The following is an 18,768-nucleotide window of genomic DNA, read 5'->3' as shown; positions in this document are numbered from 1 at the left end:
GACAATACCCAATTAAACATGATGCAAAGAAACAAGTCAGGGAGATCTTAGATCAACTTGAGTACCAAGGTGTGATAGAGAATTGCACCTCACCTATGAATAATGCCTTGTTTCCCGTGATGAAACCCGATAAATCATATCATCTGATCTTAGATTACAGACATTTAAATGCATCCACATGCACATTTGCAGTACAGAATGCACACAGTGCCACACTAATAAATAACATCATGAGGAAGAAATACAAAAGAACACTAGACACCTCAAATAGATTTCCTGCCAAAATATAGCACCTGGAAGCAGATATTTGACAGCATTCTTGGCGCTAGGCTCTTAACGCCAAATTTTGTCAACTAATCCTGTTTGTTTTCAGACAGGGTAACAGGTAAAGAAGCATTGTTCTATGTAGATGACACTCTGCTGGGCAATGAATTAATGGAACACTTGGCCAGAGTGAACCACATAATCCATGGATTTGCTCACCTTTGTTACAAATTCAATAAAAAAAGATTCAAAAATTGCTCACCTAGGTGTGCTATTTCTAGGGGGGACAGAATACCATCCCCCAATTAACATTTCACTTTCGGAAAGTAATATTCGAGTGTCATTTAGTCTACCTGAGATGGCAATTTTTTCAGCTAGTTTAACAATACTGTTTTAATGACCTTGTATATGATGTATTTTGTCTCGAAGATGATGCATGCTTGGACTTGGAGAAGGAAAGTCTTTGATAGTTTAATGTAGTTCTTTCACTTTTTGATGTGACATAGTCAAACTACATATAACTTTTGAGACAACCTAATGCTTAGAGAAAACCTTTCAGTTGGGGAGACCATCGTGTGAGATTTCCTGCATCTACATGCAAGAGAAATACTTTTGATTTGTAATTGATATCAGGGAGGAAAGAGTTCACTTGCTTCAGAATTGAGAGCTGGTTCTGTACTGTCTTCGTTTTCTTGGCAAAGTTTCTTTGAAGAATAGGTTGGTGTCCAGGATGAACCCAATTGATTTTGCATTGATTATCAGTTGTGCAATCAAGTCATCCATGTCTATTTTGGAGAGCCAGGCTTGGATTTGTGATCATTTACTGCTGTGCCTTGGTTGAGTTGATTTTTAGGTAGGTGCTATGTGTCTAATTGTGAAGGTAATTCGAGACAGATGTTAAGTAAATAACTGTTATGCGCAGTGGAGATTTTTACATACATTGTGTGTCATCTGTGCACTGATGGCTTTAGATTCTGCTGCCCCTGAGTTGGAATCCAAATGCTTCCATGTAAAGGTTGTCTATGATAGGTAACAGGATGGACCCTCTAGATACTCAGCGGAAGATGAGGAGTGGCTGAGATATGATGTCCCTATGTAGAACGATTGGTGGTTATAGGACTGTGTCAGAAAAGTCCAGACATTTATACAGTGTATAGTTGTGTCACTTGGTGGTAGACTGCAGCAGAGCGACTAAGTAGGAACAGGAGCTTGTGGCCATTCTGATCAGTGATCAGAAGAGCATCATCAACTATAAGAAGAGTATTGATCTCTTGTTTTGGAGTTGAATTGAGACTGTTTACTCATTTGTTTTTTTTCAGATGAAGTATGGTTGTGAATAGGGGTGGGCGGAATTTGCAAAAGTGACTTTCGCAAATTATCGCAAAAATGTTACAAATCTCCGCAAACACGCGGAAATATCGCGAAGATGCAGAAGTTTTTTTCCCGCCCGTTCGCGGTATTTTCTGCATGGTCACGGCTCGCCAACTTACCCATGCGGTTGCTCGCGGGCGCGGCCATCTTGTTTTCACTCTTCTCACGGTGCATGATCGCGAGAAGAAAAATGTGATCGCACGACCAATGACATTACTGCGGGCGCGAACTGTCGCGAGACAGCGCAAATGGCTACCAACAATCCAACATCTTGTGGAGAACGCGACCGGATCGGGAAAACTTGTCGGCGAACGTGGGGATTCAGGTAAGGCAATCGCGCGCGAGAATGTATTATTTTACAGCGCGAGCAAGGAACAAATTATCGCTAAGCTGCGGAATGCGGAAATTTTGACATTTTCGCGCTCTCCGCGGAACGCGAAAATGTCAAATTATCGCAATTTCCGCGAGCGGAACGGAAATTTAGCCCAGGCCTAGTTGTGGAGCACTTGTTGGTGATATCATCTGGGTTCAGAATTGAGTTTTCCAAAGGGAGAGGTCTAAAGGACAATGACCTTTCTGTTATTGAAGTGAACTCTGAAGGTTCCCTTAGAAAGGGAACACATGACCATACTGTAGAGGCAATTATGGGAATCTCCATGGAGGGATTTTACATAGGTTGATGGAAGGAAGTCTTCTATGTGTCTGAAAACCATGAGTGAGCAGAGGATGTTGATGAGGTCAGTGCAGGAGAGAAGTGTGAAGGCTGTCCATTGGGGATACTTTGAGTGGGGACACGTGGTGGATTGAATGACTATTTGGGGTTTGTGATGAACGTTCATATCTGTGTTATTAGTGGAACTTAGGAAATTGACAACATTTTTGCTTGCTTTGAAGAGTGCTTTAGTTTTATTGTCATATAATAGAACATATATTAGGATACAGCACAAGCCTATTACATATGTTTCTGAGAATGACAAAGTCACATGCATAGAGAAAGGCATTATTATGAGAAAACTACACCTCACAACTAAGGAGATTCATTCAGAACCTCTTGAGGACACTCTATCTGCTGACAATCTTTTCTGAACCGTAGACGTTCCAGATTACCACCTCTAGCATCAATCAGGACCTTGTCAGTTATCTGTCATTCAATCTCTTTTGTGATGTGCTGGCGAGATAGACAGTATTTTACTAGAGGAGCATTCCAGTGCAGCAAAGTGGATGCTGCTGCAATTTTGACAAAGTCTTTTTTGCTATATTTTGAGTGATCCTTCCCATGAATATCAGAGAACACAGGAATTTAATTCGACATACTAAATTCATAGAGTTGCAATTGGTGAAAAAGTTCAACATTTCTTTATGTGTTTTATGCTGGAAGGGAATGGTATTAGAGGTAAATCTACATGCTTGGTATTGGGCACACTTAGAGTGGCCTGACACTGGTGGTACGAACCACGGCAGGTGACACGCTAAGATGTTTGCTTTTCTTGATATGCTCTGACTACATGGGTCCTCAAAGTTCTTCCTCTTTTGTATGTGAATAATGGGGGTTTGGAAGTAACATCTTACAACACGTGCCAATTATTCAAAATTATCTTCTCATTAATTATCAGGGTAAGTGTGCTTGCAAAAATGAGGCAATTGTTATTTTTCCCTCTTTTGCCGTTGTGAGCATGAGTGTATAGTGCACTACCATGCTCAATTCATTACTTCACTGACCAGTCCTGCAGGGCAACCCCAATAGATGAACCTGTTGCAGATAACCTCTGATTCCTTAAATAAATCTATCCTATTATTACTGCCTCTTCATAGTTGTAGGATTTTACAAAATAAAACATCATCATGTAAACTGAGGTGTTGATGGTTTCTGTAAAGTAGTACAGAATGCCTTTCTGTTGGTTTGGGGTTGAAGGTGGTGTATAGGTGGTTGTCTTCATGGCGGTGCTGTATATCTAGATAGTAGACCTCAGCCCAGCTATGGTGAAAAATTAAATAGCAGTCTGGGCTTTATCCAACCATTTGATGAATTCTCAAGAAGAGACTCTGCTACATGTCACATATCATTGATGTATCTCTGCCACAATTTATTCATGCAGTGAAATAGATTGAAAATGTCCTCATTTGAAGTTTTTTTTATCTTGAATCTGCAGAAGGGGGTCTTAGCTGAGGTGATGAGGATCCCATGTACCATTGAGGTGCTTGGACAAAATATTGTTTTAGAAGTATCAAGTTGAAGAAATATATTGGAGAAAAGATATTGTGATAGAAATGTATTGTGATGCATAAATTTTGTTTGCAACAATATCAATTTTCCAGGTAAGTAATATTGTTTTCAATATTATCGTTGTTAATATTGTTTTCTATATTATAGTTGTAAAAAATATAGATTTTTATTTATCTTCTTGTGTGTCAGTTCATATGCAAATTTTATATTTTATTATTGGTTATGCAATTGTCAATACTATTTATAAATATAGTTTACAATTTTAAGTGATTTTTAATTTTTTTATTTAATTGCTATTATAATTAATATTTTCAAAGTGGCTGCTGGGTGTGTAGGGGTATTCGGTGGGAAGTTAATTAAGTAACAGTTATTTCACAATTAATTAATAATGTATTATTAATGAATTAATCGAATAATTAATATTTATGTAAATTGTATAATAATTGTGTTCATTGAGGTATATATTAGGTGTGGAATGCTAGCTTTGCAGAGTATACGTTGGGAAAGTAATTATGTAATAATTATTAACAATTAATTACCAGTTGATTAATAAATATCTAATTGAGAAGTAATTATGCTAATTGTGTAATAATTGTATTTTTTAATTATATCGTGGTGTGGGCCTGTAGTTGTGAAGGGGTATATGGTGAGAAGTTAATCATGTGATAATTAATCAACAAATAAATAATAATGAATATATTATTCATTATTTAATGTATTAATAAATATGTAAATTGTGTAATAAATATATTTTTTCAGTTATGTATTAGGTGTGGGCAGTTGGGTTTGTAGGAGCACTGTGTGGGGAGGTTTTTAAGTAAAGATGAATTAACCATTAATTATTCATATATGAATAATTATTTAATTGATTAATAAATGTGTAAATTGTGTAATAATTGTGACTATGACTATATGGGTGAATGAGTGGACGTTTGTATAGACATAGGAATCAGAGAGTGGGTATGTTGTAACTGGTATTGGTGTGTCTATGGTTTTGAAAATGGTAGTCTGAATTTTAGAGTGGGTTTATCAAAGGTTATATTAGGGTGTGAGGAGGTGCATCAGATTATCACGTGGATGATGTAATCAGTGATGTCATCAGTGATGTCATCAGTGATGTCACTGACCCTGTCATGAATGATTTAATATGTGACGTCATCAGCAGTGCATTGCAGGGGCGCGAGTTATAGTTAGCTCAACTAACTATAACGGCCAAATTCATCTGGTTTTGTACGAGTGAAATGTCCAACTAACTATAACATCCCTGAAATCTATGTTTTTTTCAGTGAATTTCAAAGGTTTTTAAAAGGCTAATTTCTAAATATAACATCCCTGAAACCTATCTTTTTTTCAGTGAATTTCAAAGGTTTTTTTAAATGATAATTTCTAACTATAACGTCCCTGAAACCTATGGTTTTTTCAGTGAATTTCAAAAGTTTTTTAAACGATCATTTCTAACTATAATGTCCTTGAAACCTATGTTTTTTAGTGAATTTCAAAGGTTTTTTAAATGATCATTTCTAACTATAACGTCCATGAAACCTATGGTTTTGTCAGTGAATTTCTAAGGTATTTTAAATGCTAATTTCTAACTATGCCTACAGAGGTAGGACATGTGAAGAAAGTGGAAGAAAGGGGCAGAAAAAGCAAGAGAAATGCAGAAAGAGGCAACAGAAGTCCAGAATGTCAAAGAAAAGTGCAGACAGAAGTAAGAGATATGCAGAAAGAACCAGCAGAGGTGCAGAAAGAGACCTTGTTTCAAAGTCATCCTGTGCCCCTCAACATTTTACTGACTGGTACTGGTGGTAACTGACTCTAAGTAACCAGGCCCGGAACCAGTTGTATGCTGAAAGACACTTAGAATACAGTGAAAACACCTACACACACTAGGGTACACTATGGGTTGGGGTATCCCTGTGATTGGCATGACCTCCCCTTTAAGGTCCCAGTACATAATAGGGCAGGGGGATTAAAAGTACCTCTCACTCAGAGGTTCAGAAAGAGGCAAGAGAGGTGCATAAACAGGCAGGAAAGGTGCATAAACAGGGAACAGGGGTGCAGAAAGAAGTGAGATCAGTGCAGAAAGAACCAACAGAGGTAAAAAAAGAGGCAAGAGGGGTGCAGAAAATGGTAAGAGGGGTGCACAAAGAGGCAAGAGTGTTACAGAAAGAGGCAGGAGGGGTGCTGAAAGAAGGAAGAAAAGTGCAGAAAGAGGTAAGAGAATTCCTGAAAGAAGCAACAGAGGTGTAGAGAGAAGCAAGAGAAGTGCAGAAAGAGGCAAGTGAGGTGCAGAAATAAGCAAGAGAAGAGCAGAAAGAACCAACAGAGGTACTGAAACAGGCGTGAAGGGTGCAGAAAGTGCAAGAGATCTGCAGAAAAAAGCAACAGAGGTGCTGAAAGAGGCAAGTGAGGTGCAGAAAGAGGCAAGAGATCTGCAGAAAAAAGCAACAGAGGTGCTGAAACAGGCAAGCGAGGTGCAGAAACAGGCAGGCAATGTGCAGAAACAGGGAACAGAGGAGCAGAAAGAGGCAAGAGAGGTGCAGAAAGAGAAAAAAGAGGTGCAGAAAGGGGCAAGAGATCTGCAGAAAAAAGCAACATAGGTGCTGAAAGACGCAAGAGATCTGCAGAAAAAATCAACATAGGTGCTGAAAGACGCAAGTGAGGTACAGAAGGAGGCAAGAGATCTGTGGAAAAAAGCAACAGAGGTGCTGAAAGAGGCAGTTGAGGTGCAGAAAGAAGCAAGAGAGGTGCTCAAAGAGGCAGGAGGGATGCAGAAAGAGGCAAGCACCGTGCAGAAAGAATCAAGAGAAGTGAAGAAAGAAGCAACAGAGATGCTGAAAGAGGCACAAAGGGTGCAGAAAGAGACTGTGGAATCAAGTAAATAAACCGCAGGTGTGAGAAAGTGCCATCTTTCATTCATGGTATGCCCCCACTTTTTGCTGAATTGCTGAATGTACTTTGATTGAGTGTGCCCTGGACTCCTGCCAATCAGTTGCCCAGGGCCTATGTTCCTTCCCTAAAACCTAAGACCCAAATTGGCAAACCCTGGCCACATGTCAGCCCCTGGTAAATGGTAACATAGGTACCCAGAGCCTTGTGACCAGGGAAGGCCTCTAAGGGCTGCAGCACTTATTGTGCCACCCTTAGAGGCCCTGTACCCTAACACACACACACTGCCCTTGCAGGCTAAGTGTCTGGGTACAAGACAAAGCAAAGAGTTGACATGGCACACATCCGTGTGTGCCATGCCTACAACCTACACTGCCCTGGCATACATCAGCCACACCTCTAGCTGGGTGCCCTATGCCAGTGGTGTGGACACATGAGCATGAGCCCTGTGCCCCTACAGTACCCAGGTCCATTCCTGGGGACTGTAAGCGCAGTGCTGCCATTTAAGAGTATATGGTGCTGGAAGCTCATCAAACACAAACTCCACAGCACCATAATGGCAACACTGAAGACTGAGAAGTTTGGTATCAAACTTCTCAGCACATTAAACCCGCACTGATGCCAGTGTGGGATTTAATGTACAAAGCACTACAGAGGGCATCTTAGAGATGCCCCCTGAAACCTAACCTACAATCCATGTCTTGTCTGAGAGGCTGCCTAGGCTGCCACACAGCAGACATGTTGCTGGACCCCTGGGTGGAGAGCCCCCCCGCTCTCCTGGGCCTACAACAATGCACATCCTGGGCGAGGTGCTAAGTCTCCTCCCCCAGGATGGGCGGGGGGAAGCTTCAAAGGCATGCCGCCTTTGTGAGCTTCTCCAGGCCACTTGCTGTACTCCGCAACTGGCCCCCACCGATTCTGACCCGCAATTTGGTGGGAAGACTGGCCGGAAACTCCAAGTAAGGACAGGGGATGTGCCAGCCCTGCCATCCCTAGCCCTCAGGTGGGGGAGGTGAGGTGAAGCACATCTCCAGGGCTCTCGTAATCTTGAAGATGGGGAGCCCTACCCAATCAGGACTAAGCCACTGCTCCCCTTCCACAGGAGAGTGGCAGGATAGGGGGTGTACCCACCCCAGGACAGGGACCCAGTGGTCCCTGCCCTTTACCTACCTGTAACGCCCCTACATTTAGTATTTAGGGACACCCTGAACCTTCCTTCCTCAGATTCCAGATTCTAAACTAGTAAAGAAGAACGAGAAGAAAGAAGACCTGCCGCGCAGCTGCTAAGAAGAGGAAGACACCAACTGCTTTGGCCCCGGCCCTACCGGTCTGTCGACCCTCAAACCTGCTCCTGCTAAATCCCGACACCTCCTGCAGCCAGCAACCTCACAAACCCCGGAGGACCTGGCTACCTTGTGACTTTGAGCACCTGGGACTCCCACGAGCAGTGGCTCTGCTCAAAGCAAGTTTCTAACCCCTGGCATCAGCCCGGAACCGCAAACCCTGCACACTCTGCACCCGCCAAGCCTGGCCTGTGCTGGAGTGGACAAAGACCCCGAGGACGTCCCCCCAGCGACTGTGAACCCGAATCCGGCACCCAAGGACCCACCTCAACACTCCTTACGACACCTGCAGCCTCAGAACCAGGGACCCCCCCAACCGCAATCAACAGAGGGTAAGATTTCCCGACATCAAAAGGCACCCCTGCACCCGGCACCCTGCGGCCCCCTGTGCCCGACTCCTGGGTACCTACCTATACTCCAACTACCCAACTTACCTCTTGAAGTGGTGGTGGCACCTGAAGAATCTTCGTCCCCGACCTTGCAGCCTTTGTTCGTCCTTGAGCTTTCCCTTTGAAATCCATTGAGCCCTCGAAGGCTCAAAAGCACCCTGCACCCAGCCACCCGAGTGGCCCTGGCAGTGCAACTTCTACTCCTACCTACTTCCCCATTTACCCTGAGCAAGTGACCAGGAGCCCAGCTCCCACAGCCGCGTGGCCTGCAAGCCAACAGCCACTAACCAAGGCCCCCCTGCCTCCCATAAGATAACATTGGGCCTAACTCACTTTGCACCCGGCTGCCCCTGTGCCGCTGAGGGTGTAACAACTGTACTTACCTTACCCTGGGAGACCCCTGAGTCTGTGCCCAGGACCTTAAATCTGCCAGTCGAGTACTTACCGAAAAGCCGATAACTCACGTTTCTTCCATAGGGTAACATTGACTGGCTTCTTCTGAAATTTCTTTTGTGTGGAGTTTCTAAACTTTAAAATATTCACCTAAAACCAACCGAGTAACGAAAACGGAAATACTCACCAGCTATTAGGAGAGATCCCAGTGCTGGATCTTGGTGCCCAGTACTGACCCTGAAAAGTACTCACCACCGTACTTACCACTAACTCAATGTACTCCCATAGGAAACCATTGACTGTTTTTCTGTGAAATTTCTTCTGTCGATTTTTGCAAACTACAAATATTCTTTAAAGATCGTACCAACTGTGAAAACGCATTTACTTACCTGTTTTAGATAGATGCCCCAGTACTGAGCCTAGGAGCCCAGCACTGGATTACAAAAGTAACGAGAACATACTTTACCCGTAACTTGAATTTTCTCCCATAGGAAACCATTGAATGTTTTTCTATGACATTTCTTCTAAGTGTCGATTTTGAAAACTTATAAATATTCCTTAAAAATCGCCTGTGTAACTTAAACGCAGTTTCTCAACTGCTTACAGGTGGTACACTATTGCTGGATCTAGGATCCAACACTGACCTAGAAAAAGTAACCGTAACCACACTTACCTGCTAAGTGAGTTTCTTTCCATAGGATAACATTGGTAATTTGATTAGCAAAAGTTTCTAAGTGTCAACTTTTAAAATAGCAAAATATTGCTTACAAATCACAAAAGTAACTAAAACGAATATACTCACTTGTTTCCAAGAACTGTCCCAGGACTGAATCTAGGATCCAGTCCTGGAGTTAGAAAAGTAATCCTGAAAGTAATCAATTGCACATAAATTAAAATTCCCATTGAGCTCAATGTATTATTGTCTTTGAAATTGTGTTGCCTATTGAAACAAAACTGTAACTATTATCTGCAAAAGTCAATTGCCTATTGCAAAGTATTTAACTAAAGCATCTCATTCTGAGAAAGTATATTTTGATACCTATTGTTGGTTCTAAAATAAAACAAAAACTTATATCTTTTATATTAACCATTGGCCTAGAGTTCAGTTCTTGAGTGTGTGAGACCATTTGCTGACTGAGTGTGTACAACAAATGCTTTACACTGTCGTCTGATACTGCCTTAGTGCTCGACCAAGCTACCACTGTAGAGAGTAAGGTTATATCTAACTTTAACCTCTGCCAAACCTCTGGGGACTGTGTACTCTATACACCCTGTACCTATTTGGGAACAGTATATACAGAGCCACTTTCTCACAGCAGGAAGATGTAGGATGAAGTTGCAGGAAGTTTACTTCAGAGAGTAACAGGTCCCACCCATCAAGCAGCTTGAGTCAGATGCAACTGACTCTTACCACTCACACTAGATTCCATCACCATGGAGCTGCTCAAAGGGAAACATGAGCTTGTTTATATACAATAAGATAAGCACAATGCTACACACCTTTCCTCTGTATAACCAAATAAATAATTAGAACATAATACACAAATATACATGAATAAGAATAAGATAAAGAAATGCATCAACTAGTAATGCAAGATAAAACAAAGCAAGTTAATACCACTTCATGACAAAATCTTTGAACCTTGAGGGCTGTTTTCTCACCCTTATCTTTCCTTCCCCTGAAGGAGCAGTGGAACATGCAGTGGGTAAAAAAGTGGACCTGGAAGGTTGACTTACACTCTCACTATTCAACAAAGAGCTGTTCTTGAGAACCACTACTCTATTAAGGTAACATATGTGAGAATCTTCAGTCTTTATAGCATTGGTTAAAACCTTAACAACTTTGTGTGGTCTTTGAAACAAACCTGAAGTTTTTAGTCCCAAAGGTGCCCTAATCATGACCATATCACCTACGTTAACTGGAGTGGTTTTAACAGCCTTCCTTGCATCATAATTCTGTTTGCGTGCATCAATTCTTTTAGCTTCCTTGTCTCTCCATTGACCCTGTGAGGACACCCTGCCTTTTCTCAATTCATCATCATTTACCCAATACGGTGCTATGAGGGTATTAGGGTGTCTTCCTTTCAATAGGTTGAATGGTGTACATCCAGTGGTTGCATGAGGAGAAATTCTATACATTTCTATTTTTTTTAAAAACCTCATCTTTCCAATCCAAATTGTTTAGCTTAGACATGGCAATGGTTTCTTTGAGAACCCACACAAAGCGTTCTACCATACCATTCATTTCCGGATGATAAAGTGAACAACGTTTGTGTTTAATGGAACACCATTGCAAGAATTCCTCCATTTCCTTAGACACAAACTGTGCCCCGTTGTCTGTTAAAAGAAAACCAGGAAGACCTTCATTTGTAAAAAAATCCTTAAGAAAGGTAATAACATGTTTAGTATCAATGCTTTTAGTAAATTTGATCTCGGGCCACCTCGATTACATGTCTATGAGAACAAAGACATAAACCTCACCATCTTTACTTTGCACAGGACCAAAAATGTCTAGTGCTAATTCTTCCCACGGACCTTTAGGGCGTTCTCTGATGACCATGGGTTGCACTCTAGGTTTGAGAAATTTTTCACTTAAGGTACACGGAACACATTGTCTAATGAGACGTTCAACTTGTAAATCCATCCCTAGCCACCAGTAAGTAAGTCTCAGCCTCTGTTTAGTTTTTGACATTCCTTGATGTCCTTGGTGAGCTAACTCAATCAAATCACAATGAAGTCTTCTTGGAGGAATCAGCCTTGTTCCTCGATAAATCAACCCATCAGACTCTGACAACTCATGTCTCACATTCCAATACTTCTCCAAATCACCTTGGGCTTTCTTGTCCTGCCCTGCTTTAATTAAAGCAGAGAGTTGCACCAATTCCTCATCCAAACTGCATTCCTCACGCCACTTGCTTTCTTTTAACCCATCATTCTCAATGTTGCACACCCACTCACTCGGATCTTCTTCCTCGCAATCCGAATTCTCTTCATTAGACGGTACTAGTCTTGAAAGTGTATCAGCAATGCAGTTGCGAGCACCAGGCAAATACTCTACTTTAAAATTGTATGCTTGAAGACACACAACCCACCTGGAAACTCTGCTAGATATAGCATCAATACCTTTCTTATTAAAAACCTCACACAGAGGCTTGTGGTCTGTACGTACAATAAACTTGGTTCTCCAAAGGAGATTCTTGAGTTTCTTAGTGGTCCAATGTATGGCAAGAGCCTCTCTTTCAATGACTGAATAACGTAATTCCGCTCCTCTGAGGCTCCTAGAGAGGAACAGAATCACATTCACAGTCTCACCATTCTCTTGTTGCAAAACAGCTCCTAGCCCTTTCATGCTAGCATCAGTAATTAGAACGGAGTTCAAGGAAGGATCAAAACTCCTCAAGTTAGGGGTTTTCTTAAGTAATTCTTTCAGCTTAATGAATTCAGTTTCACATTGCTTGGACCAGTTAAAATCAACACCTCTGCACAGTAAGGTCCGCATGTTGACACAGTTCTCAGCAAAACCTTTGACAAATTTGCTGTAATATTCAGCCATGCCAAGAAATTTCATAAGTTCCTCATTATTAGTGGGCAAAGCCAACTTTTGTATGGCTTCATTGAGCTCGTGCTTGGGTTCCACACCCTTGCCTGAAATAGTGTGACCAAGATAATCAAGGGAGGATTTCCTAAGCTTACACTTGTCTAACCTGACAGTGAGATTGTTATGACTGAACTTCTCTAACACTTGTTTAAGCCTAAGATCATGTTCAACTTCATCTTTACCATACATTAAGACATCATCTTGGTAGATTTTCACCCCAAGTTGTCCATTTAAAACTTTTTCCAAAGCCCTTTGAAAAACTGAGGCTGCCGATACCAACCCAAACGGTAACCTAATGAATCTGAAGGTACCGAATGGAGTGACAAAGGCAGTGTAGTCTCTTGAGCGATCGTCTGACTTTATTTGATGATATGCAGATTTTAAATCTACCGTGGAAAACACCTAGGCTCCCTTCAATAACATGAGCATATCCGATATCTTGGGTAGTGGATATCTATCCACCACAACTTGTTTATTGAGCTCTCTCAAGTCTATGCATAAGCGAAGACTACCATCAGATTCGCATGCGGCAACGACTGGCGCCAACCATGTGTCCCTTCAACTTCTTCTATTATTCCCTCAGACTTGAGTTTTTCCAATTGATTTTTCATCTCATCCCTCACAGATAAAGGTACGCCACAGACCTTACTTGTCACAGGTACTGCCCTATCGACTAGTTTAATTTTATGAACATAGTCGCGTATGCAACCTAATTCATTTTTGAACACGTTGGGAAAGGCTTTTTTCAAATTTGACACAAACTTGCCATCACTATCTGGAGTGCTGATTTGATTCAATTGGTAATTCTCTTTTAGTAGTATGGGAGGATTACTATTGGGATCTAACATTACCTCCAGATCCCGCTGGTGAAACCAGCTGAGAATGCTGTCGCCTTTATGTGAAACATAACGTTTACCAGAGATGTACCTCCCTTTGTATTCAATCAAACCTTGAAAATAACCCAAAAGTTTTATGGGTTCTCCACCGTACGCAAAAGATTTGATATCTGCCTTTAGAATTTTGACTTTCTCTTTCAAATTATGTGAGTAGAAATGTCTCAAAACAATTCTTATCTTCGCACACGAGTCAAACAACACATGAGTGCCCTTACCTTCCACAATCACTTCATCAAAAGGACCTCTTTGCTGTTATCTGAGACTTGAGATTCAATTTGTCCACAGTCAAAGCCTGAATCAGAATCACTATTACTGTCCTTGCTTTGAGTAACTACCTTTACTTGCGCCCTATTTTTCTTTGCTTTGCAAACAGCAGTGAAATGTCCAATTTTTTTACAATTTGAGCAAGAGGCTTTCAATGTAGGACACTTTTTGTCATTTACAAAGAGACCTAGGTTTCCACATCGATTACATTTTGGTTGAAAGTTAGATTTCTGAGACATGCGAGAGGGGTTTATATCTGTGTGGACTTTATATGCTTTTTTCAAATTTTTATCCTTAGAGTAGGTCTTTATCTCATGTACTACCTCACCCTTAGTTTCACGTTTAGTGATGACCTCAACACATTTTTGTGAATGTTCAATCTGTTTGGCAATGGTTACAACCTCTTCCAATGAAGGTTTGTCTTTTTGCCAAATATCATCTCTAACTTTTTGTACATTACATTGCCTTTCCCAACTGATCTCTTATTCTCTCTTCTAACAATGCTCCAAACCTGCAGGATGACCCTAACTTCCTTAAAGCGTTGATATAGTTCTCAACAGTCTCACCTTCATTTTGATTTCTGCAACCAAAATGGTATCGTCCTAAGATTGTGCTGGGCAGGTAATGCTTATCTAATTTATCTATACATATTTCATATTCATTCAAATCAGGATCTGTAACATTCGGTAAATGATCAAACACCTCTTGGCATTCTGAGCCAAGGCAATGTAGAAGCAGTGCCGTTCTTCTCTCAGCACTGAGATTAGTTCTACATACCTTGGCATATTTTTCGAAAACCTTTTTCCATTTTTGCCACCTGATGGGTGGATCACCAGGTGACAATAAGAAGAAAGGTGGAGTAGCTACGTTTTGCATTTTGGTAAGAGTTGGAGCTTTATCCAATCATCTCCGCCAGTGTGGAATCAAGTAAATAAGGCGCAGGAAGACGTAGGATGAAGTTGTTGGAAGTTTAATCCAGAGAGTAACAGGGTCCCATCCATCAAGCAGCTTGAGTCAGATGCAACTGACTAAGACCACTCACACCAGATTCCATCACCATGGAACTGCTCAAAGGGAAACATGGGCTTGTTTATATACAATAAGATAAGCACAATGTTACACAGGCAAGAGAAGTGCAGAAAGAAGCAACAGAGGTATAGAAAGAGGCAAGAGTGGTGCAGAAAGAGGGAAGAGAGGTGTAGAAAGAGGCAAGAGAGTTGCACAAATACCGAAGAGGGGTGCAGAAAGAGGCAGGATGGGTGCAGAAAGAAGCAACAGAGGTGCCGAAAAAGGCAAGAGACGTGCAGAAATAAGCAAGTGAAGTGCAGAAAGAGGCAACAGAGGTGCAGAAATACACAAGAGAGATGCAGAAACAAGCAAGTGAGGTGCAGAAAGAAGCGAGAGCAGTGCAGAAAGAACCAACAGAGGTGCAAAAAGAGGCAAAAGGGGTGCATAAAGAGGTAGGAGAGGTGCACAAAGAGGCAAGAGAGGTTCAGAAAGAGGCAGGAGGGGTGCAGACAGAAGGAAGAAAAGTGCAGAAAGAGGCAATAGAATTGCTGAAAGAAGCAACAGAGGTGTAGAAAAAAGCAAGAGAAGTGCAGAAAGAGGCAAGTAGGGTGTAGAGAGAAGCAACAGAGGTGCCGAAAAAGGCAAGAGACGTGCAGAAAGAAGCAAGTGAAGTGCAGAAAGAGGCAACAGAGGTACAGAAAGACACAAGAGAGATGCAGAAACAAGCAAGTGAGGTGCAGAAAGAAGCAAGAGCAGTGCAGAAAGAACCAACAGAGGTGCAAAAAGAGGCAAAAGGGGTGCATAAAGAGGTAGGAGAGGTGCACAAAGAGGCAAGAGAGGTTCAGAAAGAGGCAGGAGGGGTACAGAAAGAAGGAAGAAAAGTGCAGAAAGAGGCAATAGAATGGCTGAAAGAAGCAACAGAGGTGTAGAAAAAAGCAAGAGAAGTGCTGAAAGAGGCAAGTAGGGTGTAGAGAGAAGCAAGAGATCCACAGAAAGAACCAACAGAGGTGCTGCAAGAGGCAAGTGAGGTACAGAAAGAGGCAAGAGATCTGCAGAAAATAGCAACAGAGGTGCTGAAAGAGTCAAGTGAGGTGCAGAAAGAAGCAAGAGAGTTGCAGAAAGAAGGTGGAGAAGTACAGAAACAAGTAACAGAGATGCAGAAAGAGGCAAAAATGGTGCACAAAGACATAAGAGGGCTACAGAAAAAGGCAAGAGAGGTGCAGAAAGAGGGATGAAGGGTGCAGAAAGATGCAAGGAGGGTACAGAATGAAGCAAATGAGGTACAGAAAGAGGCAACAGATGTGCAGAAAGAGGGAAGAGAGGTGCAGAAAGTAGAAGAGATTTGAAGAAAGAGGCAAGAGAAGTGCAGAAAAAGAAATAAATGTGCAGAAGGAAGCAACAGAAATGCAGAAAGAGGCAAGAAAGGCGCAGAAGGAAGCAAGAGTGGCTTGCACACCCTTAGTACCAATTTAACACCCACATTTAGCAATAAGTAACAGGTGACCATTCCAGGTTTGCAAAGGGCCTTCCACCATGCTGTAACACTTGTTGCTGCATTTTTGGTAACGTTTGAGCTAGAAACAAGGCTTTTTTTGTTCAAATCTGCATATTAGGGAGCAGATGATTAATTATGTGGCTAATGCAGAAAATGGATAATTGTGTGAAAAACGGTGCAGCCAAACAGTTGCATAGCTCCAGTGGTCCTGCTCATACCTCTGACTAGTGCTCTTCAGTGATTCCTTCTTTTTTTGTCTCACTGAGTTTATAGTTGAGCTTCTATGGAAACGAGGAAGACTAAACCAGAGGTTACCACTCCACAACACAGACTACCATACCACATAATTACTCTCCATAACACATAATCCCACGCTACATAATTCCTAGACACTAAATACCACATATTTTCTATCCACACAATTTCACTGCACAACATACCACATAATTCCACTACACACAACGTACATCCACTCCACTCCAAAATAGTAAAAAACCTTTACATTTTCAATGCCAATAGCTCAAACTCTTGCAAATGCGAAACCTATTACATTACAAACACTGCTTTAACTAGTAGTCGCATTTGCAGAGTGCTGGAGAAAGGGTGCTGGGCCTCTGACCAGGGCTCAGAAATTCCGCTGCGTAGGATTTAAAGTCCCTCTGGAGTAAAGTGAACTTCATCCCCCATCCCGTAGTGTGCCAGGAGGCATGTTTGCATAGTGGTGGAGAAAGGGAGCATGGCCTCCAAAGACGTCTTAGCAATCCTACTGTGTGTGAATTACTGGAGGTAACAAGAGGGGTACTTGGCCCCCAAGTACATTCTTGGGGGCCAACTACCCCTCCTATTACCTCCAGTAAGTACCACACAGCAGGATTGCTAAGTTCTCATAACTGGCCACGCTCTCTTTGCCCACCACTCTGCAAACGCGCTCCCTGGTGTGCTTTGGATGGGGATTGAAGTGCTCTTTGCTGCTTGGGGTCCTTTAGGGGCCAACTAGCCTACCTCTTACCTCCAGTAAGCCCTACACAGTGGCATTGCTGAAAGGTGGACACATGCCACACCCCCTTTCTCCACCACTCTGCAAACACGCCCCCAGGCAAGTTCTAAGTTGGGGGATTAAGTCCCCTTGAATACTGAGGGTCCCTGGGGGCCAACTAGCCCACCAGGTACCTCCAGTAAGCACCACACAGCTGGATTGCAGAGAGGTGGTCGGAGGCCATGTCCCCTTTTTACACCACTCTGCAAACATGCCTCTTGGTGCACTGCTGCTCGGGGGATGAAGTCCACTTGTGTCCTGAGGTCCTCAGGACAGAAGAGAACCTCATCGCCCCATCACCCTCATCCCTCTGGGGCCTGGCCTGCTTTCTTTTTTAATGTCTTTTTGAGAGGGGGCCATATCATCAGGCCAATTATGGCCCCGGGGACCCCATCCCCCGGGGCTGGCCTTTCCGATGTTTAATCTTTTTAATTATTTTTAATTACAGGGGAGTGAGGCTGCGTGGCCCCCCTCCCAGGCCGATTCTGGCCCCGGGGACCCCATCCCCAGGGCCTGTCCTCACCATTGGGGACCAAGGGGAAACCCCAATGCCCCCACAGTCCCAGCCATCTCCCTGCCTCCTGCGGGATCCGGCATTGCTTTTGCACAAGGGGAGCTGCTAACAAGCAGCTCCCCTTGTGCAAAAGCAATCTGCTTTGGTTTTTGGAAGCAAGAGCAGGTTTCCTCCTCTCACATCCAAAAACCAAAGCAGAGTTTGCTATGACAGGGTGGGAGCCGTGCTCCCACCCTGCCATAGCAAACAGCAATGTCCCAGGGGTGGGCACCCCAGGGCATTGCAGAAGCTTGCCCTGGGGGGTGGCGGTCCCCAGGGCCATCAAGGGCTCCTGGAGAAGGCCCCCTCCCGGCATTTGTAAATCCCGGGGAGGTGGTGGTCCCCGGGGCTGGGGGCCGGTAACAGACTCCGCATTTGAATATTTAGTGTCCCGGGGAGGTGGTGGTCTCTGGGGCAATGTGGGGGGGCTTTAATCCCCCAACACTAACTATTAATTATAGCCCGGGGAGGTGGCAGTCCCCGGGGCTTGGGGATCCCGCGAGCCCCCCGCCCTTATTTAATTAAAGCCCCGGGGAGGTGGTGGTCCCCGGGACTGTGGGGGGGCTGCATGCCCCCCCTCATAAATTATGACGCCCTTGGGAGGTGGCAGTCCCTGGGAATGTGGGTCCCCATTGGGCCCCCACACCTTAATTTAGAATTGCCCCCGGGACCTTTCCCACCCAGGTGCTTTCTAACATTTTAACAAATGAAGCGCTGGAGACCGCGCTTCATTTTTTAAAATAATTTCGGACAGATTCACGCACTCAGAGTGAATTCAGTCAAAATTATTTTTAAAAAAAAGCTTTTTTGGGGCCTGGGGGTCCTTGTGGGACCACATGAGCAGGCCTAGGTGGTGAGGGTGTTACTACCCTGCCTCCTTTTCTTGTTTTTTACCTTTTTCTTGTGACTCAGTTACTTTATTCGGATAGTCCTATAACATTCGTAAACATAGCGGATCACTATATTGTAACAATGATCACTACACAAAACTACTGGAATAAGAACTGCTGTGACCTATTGAACAGACTTTATTACAAGTAATAGT

Source organism: Triturus cristatus, chromosome 2_2, assembly GCF_964204655.1.
Source record: "Triturus cristatus chromosome 2_2, aTriCri1.1, whole genome shotgun sequence".
NCBI classification, from domain to species: domain Eukaryota; kingdom Metazoa; phylum Chordata; class Amphibia; order Caudata; family Salamandridae; genus Triturus; species Triturus cristatus.
The sequence above is the reverse complement of the archived record's forward strand: the minus strand, read 5'-3'. Positions refer to the sequence as shown.